The sequence below is a fragment of the Pithys albifrons genome, chromosome 11 (assembly GCF_047495875.1).
Source record: "Pithys albifrons albifrons isolate INPA30051 chromosome 11, PitAlb_v1, whole genome shotgun sequence".
NCBI classification, from domain to species: domain Eukaryota; kingdom Metazoa; phylum Chordata; class Aves; order Passeriformes; family Thamnophilidae; genus Pithys; species Pithys albifrons.
Genome location: NC_092468.1, coordinates 16097489 through 16117138, shown reverse-complemented (window position 1 = coordinate 16117138; position 19650 = coordinate 16097489). Strand labels below are relative to the sequence as shown.

Below are 19650 nucleotides of genomic sequence, written 5' to 3'. Positions count from 1 at the left end.
CCATTCATAAGGTGTGACTTTTATCCTCTGAGTCTCTCCCATAATTACATACATTTAAATCTTGGTAGTCTAGAATTCTTGTCTTGTTTGGTTTCAGTGACACTGTAAATAAAAGTCTCCAGTGGTAACATCAAGATTTGTCTTCTGTCACAGTGCATGAACATTTGGAGTCTGAGCCATCTTATTTTGACGTGTGCTGGATATTGCTTATAGCTTGGCAGAACTTTCTGTAAAATCCATGCACTCATTTCCTAGAACACAGATTGATAAAACCCTTGTAGTGGTTGTCAGAGAAAATGTGACCAAGTTTGAGTGGTGGCTCATGATGTATCTACAGTCATTGTTGTTGCTTTTGAGGATCTGTTTGCATGTTAAATAATGGGGTGGGAAAAAATGCACTTCAGAGTTGTTGGATTTTCCTTTTCTACTGGGCTAGACTTTGCCTAACATACTGAAGACAATTCTTCTTTTCCTTGTTTCAGAGTACTTTGTAACTGGGTGTGCCTGAATGCATCAGCCTTTGGATGTGAGTGTCTTCTCTTGAAACAGCCTCGTGGTATCCAACTGCCTGCTCTCTCAGGGTAAGAAGAGAAATGCACATACAGCGATTGAGAATGTGCTTTGAGCAGAAGCAGAATTTCAAAGAAAAGACAAGCAGCACTGGTGCCTCAGCTTGTAAATTTTGGAAATAGTGAGCTTTTCTTGGAGAGAGGAAATAAACTGTAAATTGGTCCACTGTAAATAAGACAAATTATAAACTTCAGTTGCAGTAAGAGAAATTTAGCTGAGGCATTAGTGAATGGTCTTCTGCAATAAAGCTGATAATTTGAGAGGCAAAGCTCAGAGTATCTGTGCATAATGAGCTGCGTGGTTTGATGATGAATTGATGCAATAGCATTTAAGTCTGTGCTCACAATCTTTGTTACGTGAATGGTGATGTTCTTCTGGAGGAAAGTGTAAGCTTAAGGAGAAGGAGAGATTTAATCCTCTGTTGTTGGCATGCAGTGTAAACTTATGATAAAAACAGGAGGTTATATTAATGCTAGCTCCTTTGTAGCAAGTGTCTGGGAGTTTGGTTCTCTTCTGTGGTTCATGTAAGAGATCTACTCTTACTCTCAGGTGGGCAATCTCTTCTATTTTATTGTGACATAAGAACACAATGCTACAAATACAGATACACTGAGCAAAACACAAATATCATGTGAAACACAGAGGAACCAAATGATTGCTTTTCCTCTCTGTTTTCAGGACTGATGAAATGGAGGAGAGCTTTATTTTTCTTCTCTTGCTCTTCTGATCTTGTTCTCCATTGTGTTTCTTTGTCCTGTCTTGACAGCAAACACAGCAGGCTTTTCCTGGGTCTAAAAATGCTGGTTCACCAGCTGGGTCTTGAAATTGTGTCCTGAAGATGTCTGCTCCTTTAGTTCTCTTGCTTCTTCCTCCCTTCTCTGATGACAGACTGAGCTTGGGCTCAGGCAGCCTCTGAGCCATCACAGTGAGAAGAGTAGGGTTCAGGTGGTTTATCTTCCTTGATCCAGTTAAGAAGATCAGTGACATACCTGCCCAACTCATAGGACATCTGAAACTCAATGGGAAGTTCTTCAACCTCTTGCTGGACTTTAGTTTGTCTAATATCTATATTTCATTCTTAATGTCATCAAGTACTGGTGTTTCCCCTGGAGTTACAGTAGTGTCTTACTGTTCATTATTGTCCTCTGCTTAATAGAGGTAAGCTGGCTTGTCCCAGGGGTATGGGAACATGGAAGAAACTTTCTGATAGCTCTAAGAAATGCAGCTGGTGTCAAAAGGGAAATGAGGGATGCCTTTCTGAAGTCACCTTTATACATGTGGGTTTTTTCCTCTTTTCTTCTCCTCCCCTCCTCCACCCTCCCTTAAGCTTTTCGGTTCCTGCAACTATCTGTTCAAATCTTGAAAGCAAAATGCATTCATGGAAAGATACAATTTACTGTGTGCCCCCCTGATCTTTTGATCTCAATCAATCAAATAAATCCGAGCCCTTGCAGTTCACCTTGTTTCAAGGATGGTTAATAAGTTGAGTGGTTGTGCCAATGGCAATGATGGTTTTCCAGCCTTGTGTTTCTTTTATTGTTGTTATTATTTTTTATGATTCTGACCTTTCGGACTGGTCAGGTTAAGATTATTTGCAAAGAATACTCCATAAATATTCCTGTCAGGACTGGAGTTAACATTCAAGCATTGCTGCTTAGCAAAAGAAAACAATATGCCAAAGTTCAATTTAGATTTCCCTGCAGGGTTGAGAATAATGGCAAGACTCACTTAATGTGGCAGAGGGATGAGTCCTGCCACCTCTAAGGGAGTGGCTGCCGTATGGCCCTGCAGCACTTGGCAGCTCTGTGCCTGGGTAACTTGCTGGCTACACCTGAAATTTGATGTCTGACATCTGGTGCTGGGGCTCACTTGGAGTGGAGCAGCCCTGGGTGTATCTCGTGGCTCTCAAAGGGGCCAGCTTAGTCGATTAGTACTTTGCTTTGAATTTGCAACTGAAATTTTTTTTTCCTAGTGCTGCACTCCTTGCTTACTCTTTTCAATGAGGTTTTCTGGAGCTACTTTAATCTCTGTCCTGTAAAGCCATCAATTTCCCATCCTTGCACTCCATCCTTGCTTGCAGTGCAAGCCCATGTGTGTTCCAAGGTTAAGAGAGCCCTAGTGCATCTTGGTATGTTGTGTTCTGTGGGTTGTTTGCTGTGATCTCTGAGCACTTTGAAAGTCCTAGATTTCAGTGGGAAGCTGATAATATTTTCTTTGCTGTGACTATTCATGGAAACAGTTCCTAGATGTCTCCCACCTAACGCTGGCCAAGGAGGCTTGCAGCATTCAGTGGCAAGAATCTTGCTTTACTGTCAGAAAATATAATGGTGATTATCGATGTTTCTACGATTCTGTCAGCAGAATTAACTCCTGTGGGTGGGAGCAGCATGAGGAGTGAAGCTGGGAGCCAGCAGCTGCTATTTAGGCTTTAACCTGCAGCGTTTGAAAGCCTAAATAGCAGTTGTTGACATCCATGTTGTGTAGAAATGTTCTCTATAGAGCCTGGTCATGGATGTAAGCATAGTTTGTCAGAAGCATGTGGCTGTTCTGAAGTTATTTTTTTTCCTTCCGTAGATGAGAAAGTGAAGGTTTTGAAGACCACCTGCTTTGTCCACAGGACATTCATGGTAGTGGAGCCCTGAGTCTGGGTCTGAAATTCATAGGTTTGGACAAAAAAAATAAAACCTATATGTGGTGAAAGGCATCAAATTCCCTGAAAAAAATTATGCCATCAATTGAGAAAGCAGACTGGGACTGGGTGGTGAAATAAAGAGTGCAAAAAGCAGTGCAACTTGTGGAAAGTCACAAGGCACCTCCATGCCAGATCCCTGCGGCAGCTCAGCAGTTCTTGGTCCAGCTCAGCAGTGGCGTAACTTGCAGTGAAGCAGATGGGTCTAGTTCCCTGTCAGCATGGGCTGAAAAGTTTAAAATTAAAATAAATAAATTTGGTTTTAGGCCCTTTTTAAAATCCAGAAGTCATTTCTCCAGCACCTGTTAATAATCCTTTTCTGGGTTTACCTGCCCTTGTACATAAAAGGAGAGGATATGAGAAAAAGAGAGAACTCAGGGTGGCAGAGCAGTGCCTATTTTGTGTGGTGCCACACTCTCACAAGCCTGGTGGCCATGCCATGAGTTGGGAAGACATGTCCCCATCCCCATGGACAGCTGCCATACTTCAGGTGCCAAAGGGAAAAGTCCTTCAATATGCATGAGTTTTGCGTGGCCCAGAAGGCAACATTCTTTTTTTCTTATTCCAAAAGGGACTGGCAATTACCAGCAGGCGTAATGGCCACCTGGAATTAAATTCTATGAAGGCATGAGAAATAGTAGGGTATACTTAGAAATATTTAGAAATATCTGTTGCATATATATATATATACCTCTTAAGAAACATGTTGGAGATGCCATATCCATAAATACTAGTAAGGCTGTTTGATTCCAATTTTCAGGTAAGATTAACATTTTATTGAGTATTATATCTGTCACATTCAATGCTTTAGTGTACCATCCTCTCAGGCTTATTAGCATAATTGCAGTGCTTAAGCAACAATAAAAAAATCAACAGTAAAATAGCGGTTAGCACAGGCAATTTGTTATCAAAAGCTTTTACTTAAGGACAGCTTTTGAGCATATTTATTATCTAGTTAGGGCTATACGTTATTTTTATTTAGGAAAAACAAGAAGGAAACATTGCGGGATTTCCCCTCCTTTTTAATGTCTAAATCAGAAGGCCTGAAAATTGGCCACAGCCTTGTTCTGTTTCTTAAAATTGTTAGGCAAATTCACTTGGAGTGGGAAGGCAAGATAGCGAAACAAACTCAGATCTGGAACAGAACTGTGATGTTAGTAACTCAGCAGGATAATTTTGTCAAGTTCTGATGCTGACTTGGCTTTTAAAATTGCTTTGTTGCAGCCCAGACTCTGAAGACACTGTCCTCCCCTTCCATGGCCATTGGCACTGTCTTCCTAGCAGTGCGAAGGCAGGGGTGGCTCAGCCTCGTGCCCCACCAGTGGCTGCAGCCCTGGGCGCAATCATCCATGCGTGTGCTGCAGGGGTGATGCACCTGCAGGCAGGGGCAGGGACGGGACAGGACCTGCAGGAAAATAGACTTTGATGTCAGTACTGCTTGTCTCTGAGGCTGGAGTGGAGGAGCATGGCCTGGCTGTGGGACAGTGCTGCACACTCGCCCTGTTTCTTTTCTCACTTTGAGGACACTTATGGGAACAGTGATTTTCCCAGAGATCTGTGGTCTAGATGTGAATGCACATGTGTTTCTGTGCATGCGCCTGCTTGTGCACGTACACACAGGAAGTCCTTGTTGCCAGCATGGCAAGATTTCCTGAGACTGTTTTAATTTTCAGAAACTTTTCTATGTGTATTTAGAATACAAAGATGTACCTTACAAATGAAGAAGTAAATGAGATTTGAACAATACAAGAAATCCTTAGACTAAGAGGTCCTTCAAAAAAAGCCCATGGATTTGGTGAGAGGAGGACTGTTGCTGTGATTCCCTTGCAGAGAGACCCTCTCTCTGCTTGCATTTGCTCCTCCAACAACCTACAGCCTCTGCTTGAGTTCTTGAGATTGTCACCTTCAGTTATCCTTGTTCCTCAGACCTCTGCTCACCTTCAACATCCCTGTTCTCCTCTTTATCCCTGGCGTCTCTCTTCTTTCCTGTGTTTTCCTCATTCTTTATTGTTCTTGAAGACCTCTTCTGCCTTGTATTCTTTTTTCAGAAGTTGCTTTCTCATCTTCTTGATGGTGGACTTATTGCTCTGCCATTTTGTTGGTACCCAGTGCCCATGGTGAAGAGCTGCCACGGCCCTGGTGATGCCTTGATTGGGCTCACAGCCTGGACAAGCAGGAAGGGAAAACTCATTTGGTTTTTTTTGCTCCCAGAAGCTCACCATGAGGAGAAGTGAAGGCAGTGCTCTGTCCCAGGGAAGAAGCTTGTGTTCATAGTGAAACAGGATGTGCAAGCAGGTTGTAGGAATTGGGAAGGGAGCACAGGGAGGCAGGTGAAACTAAGCTGGGCAGATATTAGAGAAGTGATGTGCTTGTGGGGTCCTCTTCACAAACACCCTCTTCTGTGAATATGTAGAATTTAAAAGGAGCGGGTTGTTTCAGATCCTTTTTTTTGAGGGTGGGATAAAACCCCAATGTTATTATTCAGAGATAAATTTTATTTTTCAGATTCTAGGGTAGTTGAGTGTATTGTTGGTACACAGCTCACTCTCATGAAACTGCCTAGCACTGCATGGTGTTTAGACTTTCTGTCAGAAGAGAGTTTGGTAATGCTCCAGGGAATATGAAAACAGAAACTGACTAAAGCTAAACTTCCTGGGAAGTTTGCTTTAGGTGGAAATTTGACTGTGATTTCAACTGCAGTAGAAATATGTGCTCTCTGCCTCCATGATCACCTGTAGGAATGGGGAGTTGTCTCTGCTCTCTCAGAAATAAGTGGGTTCCTGCACAGACCTGCAGCTCCCCATTATTGCTCCTTCTGGCTCTGCGTGTCTGGCTTTGGTAGTGCCTAAGGCATCAGCTGCCTGAGCATCTCCTGCTTGCATCTGGCCTTGTAGCTACAAGAGTCTTCTGCTGCAGCCAGGGAGGGCGAGTAGGTCCACATCCATAGAAGGAGCTGGGGGACCACGGGAGGTGTTCCCTTCGAGTACTGAGCTCGTTGAAAGCATTTCCATGTGGCTCCTGCCTGAGATTTATAATCTTCCAACAGTATAGGTAGAAAGGGCCTTGCAGGTCTCTTGTGCAGCTCCTGGCTCAAAGCAGGTTTAGCTTCAAGGTTGGATGAGGCTGCTCAGAGCTTGTCAAGACAGTGGTGGCCTGGTGTGATCTTGAGGGATGATAATAGTATGTGCCTTGGTCAACAGAAAGAAACCTTACAGAGGGCTTTGTAGGCTGTAGTCTGATGTCAGGGCAGTGGAGTGGTGACATTTCTGGGAGAGGGTCTGTGTGAAGTGCTGAGAGACAGAGTGTAAGTAATACAGTGACACAGTGATTTCTATGTGGAATTCGCCCTGTGAGGTGGGGAAAACCATGACCAGGTCTGCTGGACAGGTGCTGCTGGAGGCTGACTGCACCATGGCTGCTGGGACACCACACATTCTCCTTCATGATAGATGGGGAAGGATGCTGGGAGGAGATGGTCTGTGGCTAGAGGTGAGTCTGCCTGTGAACATGTCTTTCTTGAGAAGGAAATTGCCTGCATGCTTCTTGCAGGGGAAAAAATGGTTGAAAGAATTTAGCAGTGATAAATGTCATAAAATATACTTATGCTGGAATTTGTAAAGCTTGGAACATCTGTTTTCTACAGTGCTTTGATCATGTTGTGAGGCTTTTAAAATGATACTTCCATGAATTAAGTGAGATCCTTATGGCTGCAGGATTCCTTTCGGTGCCCTTTTCTTCGTGGAGCAAAAAGGCAAATTTCACAGGGAACATTACATGACTTGAAACACATATTTTAATGGTTAGTATCAACCAAACAATGTTTTATTAGGTGCTAGAAAAATGTTCCAGCTCCATACCCCAGGAAGCAAAGTACTCCCATTTACTTTTAAGCTTATGGGAGCTGTACTTTGGAAAAAAAATTAAGAATTTAATGCTTGTATGTTACTGTATTCGAAACCAAAACAAACATGATGAAATGAGCTTAAACTTTTTTAAGTTGTTGTCAGAAAAGGGCCTTTTTAGGTTTTGTCTCCAGGCAGAGGTACAGACAAACCAGGATCCATGTGTTTTCTGAGGGACCCACAGCAAAGGATGGTGAGATACTGATGTTTTACTTCCTTGGTGCACTGCCTTGGATTAAGCGACTTTCCTCCACTTTTCTCCAAGGATTCTTGCTTTCTCCTTTCCACATTGTTTTAGCAGGCTTCTGCCTCTTGCCTTTCCAGCAGCTGAGTGTTGGTGGCTGAGATGCTGTGATGCTGAATGTCTTTGGTGTTTTAAGAAGCACGGAGAGCCCTGATGGCACAGCTGGGTTCTTTGCAGTGTCATGTCTGGCAGGAGGATTTCTGCTCCTCCACCTTTCTGCTACATGTAGGGAAAAGAATATCTCCTGGGCTGTTTGCAGAAACAGTCTATAGGATATGTGGGGCAGCAGGAAGGAGGGAGAAACTGAAGAGGAAATGTGGACAAGGGGATATCCTCCTGTGCTATGTCTGTGTGTTCGTACTTGAGAAATCCTTTTCTGCTGCTGCTGCAGCCAGCAAGTCTGGCAGCTCCCAGCAGGATGGTGGGGCAAGGCTCCTTGCTCTCCCATTCCCTGGGATGGATGAATGGACCTGTGTGTGACCTTCAGGCTCTACCCAGCAAGCAGGGGCAATCCATTGTTTCTTGATTTAAAGACTGTCCAAGCTGTGAAAGGAGGAAAAGTTATGGTCATAAATAACAGAGGAGAAATACAGATGGGCTTCCTAGTAAGGTTCTGGATGTTGGGGATTAATTTATGAAAACTGAATTGTTTAATTCCTGCAGCACCCGATAGCTGAACAGGCAGTTTATGGCTGTGACATATCCATTTATAGCAGTTTTCTTCACTAACACCTGCGACTCGGTTCTGTTACATGCTTATGCTGTCTGTTAATTATTTACCAATGATTTACAAGTACTGAGTGCAAATAAAACACTTCTATGCAGAAGACTGCATTGCACACCCAAGATTCCTGGAATTAGGGCACCGTACTACAGTGTGCAATCCCATCAGCATCCCTGGGGTTCTGATGGAGGACTCCTTGTGCCTGAGCAAGAGACTGTCCCTTTCCTGCCAGAGCTGGCACACAGAGGGGCTGTGGTGTTGATGAAGGGCTTATTACACAAGGGGCTGTGGTATGTGAGGGGATGTGTCCTTTGCTTCCCAGCAGATTGATTTTTGCCATTTCAAATTGCCTTCCTCCTGCTCTACAAAGGCTCATTCTTCTTCATAAGTGATGGCAGCAGCAAACTGTTTTTAAAAAAACACAGCATGATGTGCCTTTTTTAAAAAGAATAAAATAATATAAAAGTCAAGTAGCAGATCGAGTTCTGACTCAGCTCGTAACTTATGATCCTGTGCTATTTCTGTAACATTTTTAGCTTATGACCAAATTTTTCTAATATTGGGACATTGCCATAGAAAGTGTGTCAGTCCCAGGCTGCCAGAACCTGTCACTGGACAGAATGTATACACTTTTGTGCAAGTGTGCAGGAGCAGGCCAGTAAGTTCCTTGTGGTTTTAAATTGCTGAAATTCCTTTTTTTTTCTGATTGTTTTTGGTTGTTTTTGTTGATTCACTTCGCAAACAGTGCTGTGCAGAACAACATAGCTGCTTTTTGTTTCTCATGCAGTCAGGCACAGGGCTCCCATCCCCATCTGTGCCTCTTTCAACTGAAGTTGCTTTACTGGTAGATTTCAGCTGGTGTATAATACTGTCAGTTCAAGCTGTACCAACTGTATGAATTTTACAGAAGCTGAGAATCTGGTCATACAGCTCATGGTTTTAGTAAGGAAGGAGTTCTGGAGATGGTCGTCCTCTTCTAGGCAGGCAAGAAAGTATATGCACATTTCTTTCAGCTCAGGAAAAGCGTGTGTGAACAAATAAGCATCTGTGTTGCTGAAAAAGAGATTACTGAGGAAATCCCAAAGTTTGAGTAGGATTTTTTTATAGGTTCAAATCTTCTGTGGTTTCAGAGTACCTAAGGACACTTAAAATAGTGAAACTGCAGACAGTCCAGCCCAAACATGTGTGACACACAGCAGCAAAGCCATCCTGGTGTTTAGCGCTACTGATCACTTCACTAACAGAACATCTGCTCTGGGATTTTGCGTTTAATTTTTGTCTGGATCCTAAAGAGGAATGCAGAGTTAATGATCTGTGTCCTGTTTCCCCTCACAATGCTTTATTTGCACTTTGTGGCTGCTTGTCATGGTTCTTTGCAGCAGCCCTAAAATGTTAACTGACCTGAAGAAATTGACAACGGATGCCTAAAAAATCTGAAAGAAAAGCTTGAAAGGATGTTGCCTTCTAGCTTTTCATGTGAACACCTTGTACTCAGAATCCCTTTGATTAAGTAACCAGGAAAGCCTATTCATATGTACTCCAATTAAAATGTAATGAAGCAAGAGGATGTATTTGTATATGCTGACTAATGCAGGACGAATAGATTCCTGTAACTGCTCTGCAACCCCTTTCCTTTGCCATCAGGACTCGATTTACTAGAAAGCTCCTCAGCAGCTGTGGAACTCCTCTGGCATAAACAACTATCACAGGTCTGGGCTCTTGTGCTTACAGTGAGGGATGATGGTGGCCTGAATGTGGAATAACGTGGCTCTTTTTTAAAGCAGAGCCTTATGAATGAAACCCAGTTTGGCTGATTGTAAGAGGTGAGGCAGGGCTTCTGCCCTAATGTGCTCCAGAAAAGATGTGTGTGCTCTGTCTGCCCAGATGTCAAAACTGTCATTGAGCAGCAGTTGGGTGAGTGGAGCAACATGTGGCAAGAAGGGAAGCCCCATGGGCCCTGATTTTTTAGTAGGGAACTGAGGCTCAAGTGGGACCTGTGTGACAGCTAACTGCTGTCAGAGAACAGACAGGCTTTTAGTGCCTCAGCCTTTGCCATGGGTTTATTGGGTAATTGGTTTGGTATTTGCATTATCAGAGGGATCCAGCACTGCTTTGCGAGCATTTTGCTTATAAAATGTCACAGGGAGTGCACAGACCTCTGCGTGGACAGTGAAATGACTGCCAGGAGTGGTGCTGAGACTTGCTTACTTTCACACAGTCTCTATCTCTTCCCGAGTGTTTCCACCCCTGGGGCAACTGCAGAGCTCCTGTATCATCTTTCACCCATGATAGGATTGAAGAAATGATATTAAAAGGGCTCATCTGCCCATTGCACAGTGCCTTGTGGCTTCAGCTTTGTTCATTTCCTGATAGGCCACCTCTAGAGGGGAATATGGCAGTGGGGTGATGCTGCACAGCTATGTTAAATGCCATTTTTGGATGCGCAATGAAAGATCCTGCTGTATGCATTTATAGTAGCAGGTTGGGCGACAAAACGGAAATGCCATGGTGGAATTTGCCTTTGCTGCCGACCCTTGCATGACATATGAGAGCTCCTCATCACCAGACCTTTGTTTTGCCTTATCCAGAACACAAAGCAGTGATTCATTGGCATGGGTGACTGTTTTCCTTCTGTCTTGACTCAGTGGCAGAACTGCAGCAAGCTTTCCCGAGATGCACTGAGTTTTTCAGTTACATCCACTTCAATTCCAGTTCCATCCTGCCAAGGCTGTCACTTGTAGTGTGCAGTGAAGTGCTGAAGAAGCCTTCAAAGGGGGATGCAACTCTGAAGCTGAGATCTTGGCCTTCATTTTTGGCCTGGAAAGCTGCTTTTGGAACAGTAAGCATGAGATTCCTCTTGAAACCTTCTTTGTGTGCCTTTCTGAAGAAATAGCTGGAAGGAGAAGACCTGTCAGTTGAGCTTTAAAAGAGAAACCTATTGGCTCTGAATACACTGGAGACATTATTTAAGGTCAGTTGATCTGTGAGAAGGCACAACTTATCTAATGCAGCCTAAGGTTAGTTATGCAACAGACAGGCTGTTCTTTGTTGTGAAGAACAACTTCAGTGTGTGCCTGTGAAAATCAAAGGTCTTGCTGAAGGCATGTTGTGTTCTGGCTAGAAGCTATTGGGTGTCCTCCTCTAGTGATTTTCCTTGTGCAGTAGATTAGCATCACAGAAAGGTTTCCAGTGGAAGGCATTCAGCCGTTGCAGGCTGCAGGGGTGGAGCTGCCAGTAGATGTGTGCTGTGGTGGGTGCTGGTGCAAGACCACGTGCATGTGGTGTTGTTTCAGAACAGGTTTTACTTTCCATTTTTTCTCTTGTCTGTCTGCATCTCTCTGTGGAATAGACCAGGTCACTGGATTGTATAGATGCCTGCATAAGGCAGTATTTTTGAGGTAAACACTGAAAGAAGTGTTTGCTGACTTCTAAAGAGAGAGATGTAACAATTTGCTATTTCAGGTTGGTTTGAAATACTACATTTGCAGTGTGCTGGCTGCATGGCACTGTCATCTCCTTTCTTGGAGAACCTTTCTTTCCCCATCGTCTTATTAAACATGCTGCCCAGTCAAAGTGCTGTTATCTCTTCAGAGAGACTCAGCAAATATAAGAAAGGGTATTTTTTTCTTTAAAACTAGGATTGGTCTCCTGTGCCTTATGGAGTGGATAAGAATGAGCAGTTCTGGGTAGGCATTTTTGGAGTTGAGTCTCTGTGCACAGGGAAAAATGCTTTATTGCTTGTGCAAAGCTAAGCATAATACTCAGCAAGATTGCATGATATGCTCATGGACTATCTTCTTTCTGTGCTTTTGATTTGTGTAGTGTGTGCTGGGTGGTTTAATATTTGCAGAATAAAGACATTTTAACTAGCTTTGCACAAATACTGGTCTTGTGTGGTTTGTTAGCAGTGCCTTCCTGGGCAGAACTACGGGGTGATGAAAGCAATCAAATAGTTTGAGACTTTTTTTTTTGAGGATTTTATGTAAGAGATGGAAAAATTAAATCTTAAAAGGAAATAACTGAGGTGTATAGTCATAAAATCTTGTTCTTCCTTGAAGTTCAGTTTAATGTACAGTCAGCTTGGTGAAGCCCAAATTGTCTGTGATGGAAAGGTGATGATTGTGACAGGGGGAGCAAACTGGTCTGGCTGCAACGATCTCTGTTCTGGGTGATACAGATGTTCAGAACTCAGGGGGGAGTGTTCCCATCTCCCTTAATGCAGCTCGAGACCAAAAGGGTTTTTCTTAGATGCCTCTGGCTCTCCGTCCAGCTGCTTTTGGCATTTGGCTTTTGGCGTTCCTCAGGTGTTGCAGTTAGTAAGAAATTTCCCTTCCTTTACAAAGATCAGACTGTGCCTTCTCAGCATCCAAAATGATTAGCAGTTTCTGTGAATTCAAGCCTATGGATTTTATGAGGACCTCTGACAGCCAGGGGTGATTGTGTTCTCCCTGAGTGTTTCCTAAGTAGGAGGAAATCAATGCATTAAGGGGGACTGTGCCTGACATCTATTAATTACACTGTCCCCTTATGTCAAACGTACCAGAAGAGGGTCCAAAAGGCAACCCCCTTTGCTCTGGCTAATTGATACGGAAGCAAATTGAAACAAATGAATGTAAACTGGTTCCGGAAAAAAAAAAAAGGAAGAACATTTGTTTGGTAGTTGGAATTGGAAGGAGCAGTTGCAAACTGTAATAAAATATACAGTAGTGTGAGATAGTTGGTTGCAGCAGCCCCCTAAATTATCCCAGCAGCCCCACAGTGCCCCATGCTAAATGCTTGGGAATAAAACATGTTCTGCTGTTAATGTTGCATCAAATGAAGGCATTGTGGTACATACCGGGGGCAATGGGCTGGGGGATAATTACTGTGTCCTTCCAGTGCACCACAGATGAGCTGATTTTGAAGCTTTACCATCCTGACTTCTGCAGCACAAATTCAGATGAATATGACATCAATGTTAAGAGCTGTGGCACTTGTGGTTACAGCTTTGGGATTCCTTATATTTACTTTCTAGGGAACTAAAATTCAAAGCAGCTTTTATGGCTGTCATGACAATACTGTCAGTTTCGAAAGAGGTGGATAAATGTTCAGTGACCTTTAACTAATATGGCCATATCCTATTTTCTGTGTGTTTCCAATTAGGAGAAGTATGTTATGAATTTTTAAAAGAAATTATTAAAAGAGAAAAGTTATTTAACTGCAAGGCTTCCACTTTTCCCCAAAATAAAAACAGTGAATTTTTGTCCTAGTGCAGAAAGTTCCATACAACTATTATTATAAGCTGGAAATCAAGATTTAATAATAGCACATACCATCTGCCACCAGTGGTGGAAGAACAAGTCTGAACCCTTGACTGCTGTAAGCACTTTTAATTTGCAACTTGGAGTGAGGCCACAGGGCTTCACATCCTTCTGTGGAGGAGAGGATGGGATTCTCAGTTGCTGCTGCTGATCCTCTTCCTGAGCTGTTGGGGTTTTAGCACTGTAAATAACAGGTGCAACATCTTGTTCGTGCTGGGTGTGGTGAGTTGTGCCTTCAGAGTAAAATGAAGGAAAGTGTTGACTGTGCCAGGCTTGACCTGGCTCTGTCTAAAGCTATCTGCAAACTCCTGGTTGTCCATGATGAGAGCTGGACCAGCTCTTTGGGAAGACCATGGCTAGTTTTTTGATGTGTTTTGGTGGTGGTGGGAGGTGATGGGCACATCTGAGACAGAGTAAGGTCTCAGCCTGTGTTGCTTCTTAAAGGGCACATCCCTCCTCCTTTTTTTTCCTGGATGTACATTGCGATATACTTTATACCTTTGTTCCTAAGACTTGGGCTCCTTTTCATGAGCCACGGCGATTCTTTTGCTACCTAGAAAAAGCAGAGCATATTTTTCCACTTTTAAAATGTACTTTGCTAAATAGGTATTTTTGTCAAATTGCAATTTCCTCCAAAACATTTTTCTTTATATAGAAAATGGTATTCCACCTCTCCTAGACCTTTGCTAACAGCTGTTCTGCTAGCTAAATGTCACTGAATTAAAAAGAAACAAAAATAAGAATATGATGGTGTTGGGTAAAGATTTTAGTTGACTATTTCAGTCCCAGATAGAAGAAAATCTCCTCTCTTCTGAATGTTGAGATATTCTGGGGATTACTAGCCTGCTATTTTATCCTGCAGGACAGTGTAATAGTGCAGCATTTCTGGAAAACTGTTGTACATATATAACATGTACATGGCTTTTGTCAGCCCAGAGAAGTACTGGAGCAGTACCAGGACACTTGGTGACTGAGTGTGCTGCTGCTTTTGGTAACAGCCTTTAGAGCTGACCTATAACAAAGTTGATGCAATGGGATAATTTCAGGTCAGGGTGCGTAGGAAAAGGGGACCTGTGCCAGCCTTTTGAAGGTTGCTTTGATTTGTTGCTGGGCACAGTGAGGACTCCTGGGGTATTATCTGAGGATTAAGTGCAACATTAAACATTGGAACTGGCTTGTCAGAGAAAGGGCAGTTTATCAAAATATAATTTATAACCAACAGTTTACTACTAGCTATGGTAATTAATATGGAACATGATGGGGCCCATCATTAATGTGCTTTGTTGTCTCAGCTTGCATTACTGCTGCTGGCAAGGCCAGCTTTCGAGGCTAATGAGGGACAGGGAGGAAAGAAATCTGTGCTGCTGTTAGCTGATGGTAATATTTCTGCAGGTCACACGCTGTACTGTGCATTGCATCTGATCACAAATCTCAACCAGACATACCTGTCCTATAAAAGCTGCTTTTCCAAATTCTTGCTTAGAAAGACAAGAATTATTATTTGTGCCAAGGTCACTCGTAGCTGGTGACAAACTATGTTAGCTTTGGAATGGGGGAGAGGGTTCACAAGCTGGTCTGGAATATGAGGAGAAAACTTCTCAGTGTTCTCAGTGGTCCAAATCCACTGGTCTGTGGGAGGCAGGAAATGAAGGAAGCTTTTCCAACATTTTCTGATGGCCAAGTGCCCAGATGAGGGCAATGACTGGTACTGTGTTGCTGATGGGAATCTGTTGGCCAGGAGCTTGTGGTTGGTTTGAGATGGGTCCCACTTCCTGATAGCCCATCTCGAGATGCCTGAGAGCCATGTGACTTCAGCAGAACTTCATTGTCATGCTAGTTTCCAGAGAGATGTTTGGAGCCGTTCCCAGCACTGGGTTTAGCTGCAGCAGCAGCTTGAGCTCCTTTCTGGTGTCTTGGTGAAGGATAGGGCAGCTGGTGGCTCTCCTAAGGTGTGCATGGAGTTCATGTTGAAATAAAAAAAGCAGTTCCAATGGTCTGTTTACTGTATCAAGTCTGGGTTTGCCTGTATTCCGAAGGAAGATCCCACAATGTTATCCAAGTTTGAGAAATGCCTGAGACTGGAGGGGCTTGGATGCAGCAGTCAGTCAGGTTTCTTACACGACAACAGCAGTGGGAAAACCAGACAACTTTGAAATTTGGCACATTTGAGTTCCATGGTCATTGTGATCAATTGTGATCTTGATTTAGAAGAGTATCTTTGACTGACTCCTTATTTTAACATTTGGTCAAGCACTTTCTGACCTGCAGCTGCCCACAATGGCAACACCTAACTGGGGCACTTTTACAGTGTTGGATGTTACTTTTATTGAGTATTGCCCAAATGGTTGAGGATGTTTTAAAGAGTCTTGTATTAATCCAGATTTAGCTACTGACATTTCCCAAGAGCATCAAGGCTCTTGGGCTCTTGGCTCATCTACAGGGAATCCAGAGGGACAGAACTAGAAGATTTCAGCAGTTCTGCTCCAGCTGTACAACCAGCTATATAAGCAGTAGTCTCATGGTTCTCTTTGTGCATCTCTTCCAAATACGAGCTTTTTGGCGTCTTTGGTGATAAAATCAGATACATTTGATAATGTCATCTTAACATGAAACAATGGTACATTTGCCAGTTTCATTTCCATGGCCTTGGTTGTAGTGGTTTTTGCTGTGTGCCCTTAGTCATCCCTGTTGCTGGCTATAAAGGGTGGAGAGATGTGCCTTGTGGGAGATTATATACACCCATCATGTCGTTTTTTTAGATCTCAGCACTTGACCTCGTTATTTATCCCATAAAGAAGCCTCTTGAACATTGACTAATCCCACCAGGATTTATGCAGACTGGCTGAAAGCCAAGTCCTCTCTGGGTGGGTGCAAGATACATCAACGAGTTTGAACGTTTGTGTCCTGGCTTGCCTGAATTAATCTTAGTCGAAGCAGCTGATGACTTGGTAATGCAGTGTTATGCCATCATCAGTAAATTATTGCCAGGTAGGGCATGATGATTTTATGACCATTAAGAATATTTGTGTGCAAGCTACAAGGCTGGTCCAGAGAGATGCAGAATGGGGTATCACTGAGAAGTGGACAGTCCTTACAATGTGCACTTAGTAGGTTCAGACTATGGAGCTGACCAGATGACTCACAACAGGGTTGAAAACCTTGCTGTTGCTGATTTACCTTCCTTCTTCAGAAATATTTACTATTCCAGTTGGTTTTAGATTTTTATCGTTGAATTGATCTTTGTGTTGTAGCAGCAGGTGAACTTTCTTTGGGACCTTCAGTATATTTGACAAAGGGCACATTTCCCTGAGAGCCGCTGGGGCAGCACAGCCAAGGATCCTGGACTGGAGCACATCGCCAGAAACAGCTATCTGGAAAATGAACATTTCTAGCTAAAATATCAGTGCTCTTGTCTGTTGTAGAGAGGGTCAAAATGCTATAAATGGCATGGTTTGGTTTGATGCGAGAGCCAGCAGATTACCCATCCCCAGTAATTGCAGTGTCCTTCCCATTTGGAGAGTTCTTAAGAAATTTTGCTAGAATTAGATTCATGCTCTGCAGAATGGGGGAAATTATAAATATTTTGAATAGTTTTGAAAATAGCAATAATATAATCACAGTAAATAGAGCAACAGTGATGTATGCACAGTGGTTCCAGTATTGCTCAGTAATCTTTACCTACTGCATGTGGTACCTTGGGCCTGTTGACATGAATTTCAGCTAAATTCTGGTTGCTTTTCCAGACACAAAAATGGCTCTTTTCCCCAAAAAAGCTTGTATTTCCTACTTCATGTGTCTGTATATACAAATGTATGCATAGGTAGAATTGATAGCATTAATGCTGTCTTCTGTGACTTCATGCTGTATTAGTGAGGAGTGTGTTGTTGTCAAGCTTTCCAGTATTTGTAAAAAGTCTGCATGGGTAATAGAATATTGTTGGGAAAATTGATCTAATTTTGAGATTGAGAGGTGTGAGAATGAAGGATGCTTTACTGTAAATTGTAGGTAGATAACAACAGAAACTCAAATATTAGAAGAAACTGGGTATCGCACAAACCACACACTTTCACATCACTAAAACAAGAGCTGTGCTCACACAGAAACATGAACCTCTTTGCAAACCACAGAAAGTAAAAGGGAGCACTCCTGTTTCATTATTGATCTAATTGCTCTTTTCTTGATATGAGAATAGATATGAAATGCTCTTGAATATTCCAGTATGTGCAGAAACAGACCATCACTTCTGGAGACTTTTAAAGGTGCAGCACATACTGATAAATAGCAAGGCCATTTATTTCTGAGAGTTACAACTACTTATCTAATGTCACCTAATTGTTCTTCTGGAACTGAACATATTATAGGTTTGATGAGGACTTTCCACTTGGGAGACATATTAAATGGAGACAGCCCAGCCTATATTTTCACATGACTGTATCAGTTTTGGAAGATCAGTTGGTGCAATCTTTTGAGTAAGTCCTGTTTTAAGAAAAATGTCCTCTGAAGATTGGGTGTTTTGGAGTACCTCAGTGTTGGACTCTCTAAAACTCCCTTCTAACCCAAATTGCTCTGCAGTTCTTTGTGGTCTTTACCTTCATCTATAATCTCTTTCTTTTGGTTTACAATCCCATTTGAGGCTGAGTTTCCTGAGTAACTTGAAAGTTTGGGCCTGTGGGACTTGTGCAAAATGTGTGTGGTTAAAACCTTGCCGTGTTTGTGTGTGAGAGCAAACATGCATATGAATGAGGTTCCTGGATTGATCCAGCGAAGTCTGGGTGCATTTCAAAGCTGTGAGAGGCTGACAGGGTGTGCTTTTCTGGGAGGGAGCTGTGAAGGTGAGTGTCAGTCTGTGCTCACCTCCGTGTTTTACAACACTCTTCCATTTATGATCTCCTCCAGTTCTGCTGCTCCGCCTGCTCCTGCCAGCAGTCTCACCTCCTACTCTTCTGCAAGGCTGAGCAGATTCTGGAATCTGTTGGCTGCAACAGTGCCAGCTCCCTGCCGGAGCCCTTCCCAAGGCTGTGGGCAGAGCTGATGGAAGGGGATCCTCGGTTCTCCTTGGGTTTGGGTAGTAACTTTTTCCAGTGGCACTGGACAATTTCTCTTTCCCTTGATTTCAGAAACTTCTCTTTTGTTTGGTTTCTATAACTTAAAGAGCATCTGTATCACCAAATTTGGGATTCACATAGAATCATAGATGGATTGGGTTGGAAGGGACCTCAAATATATCTTGTTCCAACCCTGCCCTGCCATGGGCAGGGACACCTTTCACTAGACCACATTGCTCAAACCCCATCCAACCTGGCCTTGCACCCAACCTGGACTCTTAGCTAGAACTGCACAGTGGCAATTTTTTTTGTAGTGGGTTATCCTAAATACCCAATGGTGAGAAAGAAGCAAGATACAACCTTTAATAAAAGGGTTTTGAAGCAGTTTAGTTCATTTTGAGAATGAATTTTCACTTCCTAAAATCTCCAACACTTCAGAATGGTCTAGAGATGTGCAGAAAAGGTCACTTCCAGCAGTAACTGATAAAAGGTGGAGAGGAAGAGTGACTTCTCTTGATAGGTTGTTCTTAAGACATCTCAATGATTTGTTTGATGAATCAGTGATGAATTTTTAGCTGAATCAATCCCCTGGCAATTCACTTTACCTGGATGTCATGTTCAGATCATTGTAATTTTTCTTTCTTGTTTATTGGCTTGCTGATTTTTTTTGGTCTCCTCCCCAAGGAAAACTAAATGAATTAGGTCTCTTTAAACCAAGATGAGAATGAGTCTCCAACTGGCAAGAACATGACTGGGTGATTGGAGAGATGTCATTTCTACAGAATAAAATGGCTTTGTAGCAGTTGTCCAAATTAGTGTTCAAATACGTGTTCATTCCAAGGGCATTTTCCCTTGAACTGTCACGCAGTCCCAAGGCACTGAAGACAAACTCACACAGACCTATCCAAAAGTCAGCCTCTGAGAAATGTTAGGAACTTGCTGGCTTTGGCTCTCTGTTCTTGAGCCAATATGAGAGGAAGTTGGCTTTTGGTTTAGGAAGATCAGGCCAAACCCAGATTTGTTTGCATTTGTGCACCAAATTTTGTTTTGTTTCTGGAATAGCAGCTGTATATATAATGTAATGTGGGAGAAGATTAAGTAAACTCCTTTCAGAAAAACCTTAACAGACATTTGGCAAAAAAAAAAAAGAAAAAGATGCTGATTTTGTTTATTGTT

The 19650-nt window shown here is 42.8% G+C and overlaps 1 protein-coding gene across 12 annotated transcripts in view; it reads left to right on the top strand.

The window, feature by feature from the left end:
* Positions 1-19650, top strand: part of LPP (LIM domain containing preferred translocation partner in lipoma) — a 425132-nt gene that overhangs the window by 147582 nt on the left and 257900 nt on the right. For all 12 annotated transcript variants that reach the window (XM_071566772.1, XM_071566774.1, XM_071566769.1 and 9 more), the window contains one exon: positions 483-581. The gene's annotated coding sequence lies outside the window, so the exon portion shown is untranslated. The remainder of the gene's footprint in view (positions 1-482; positions 582-19650) is intronic.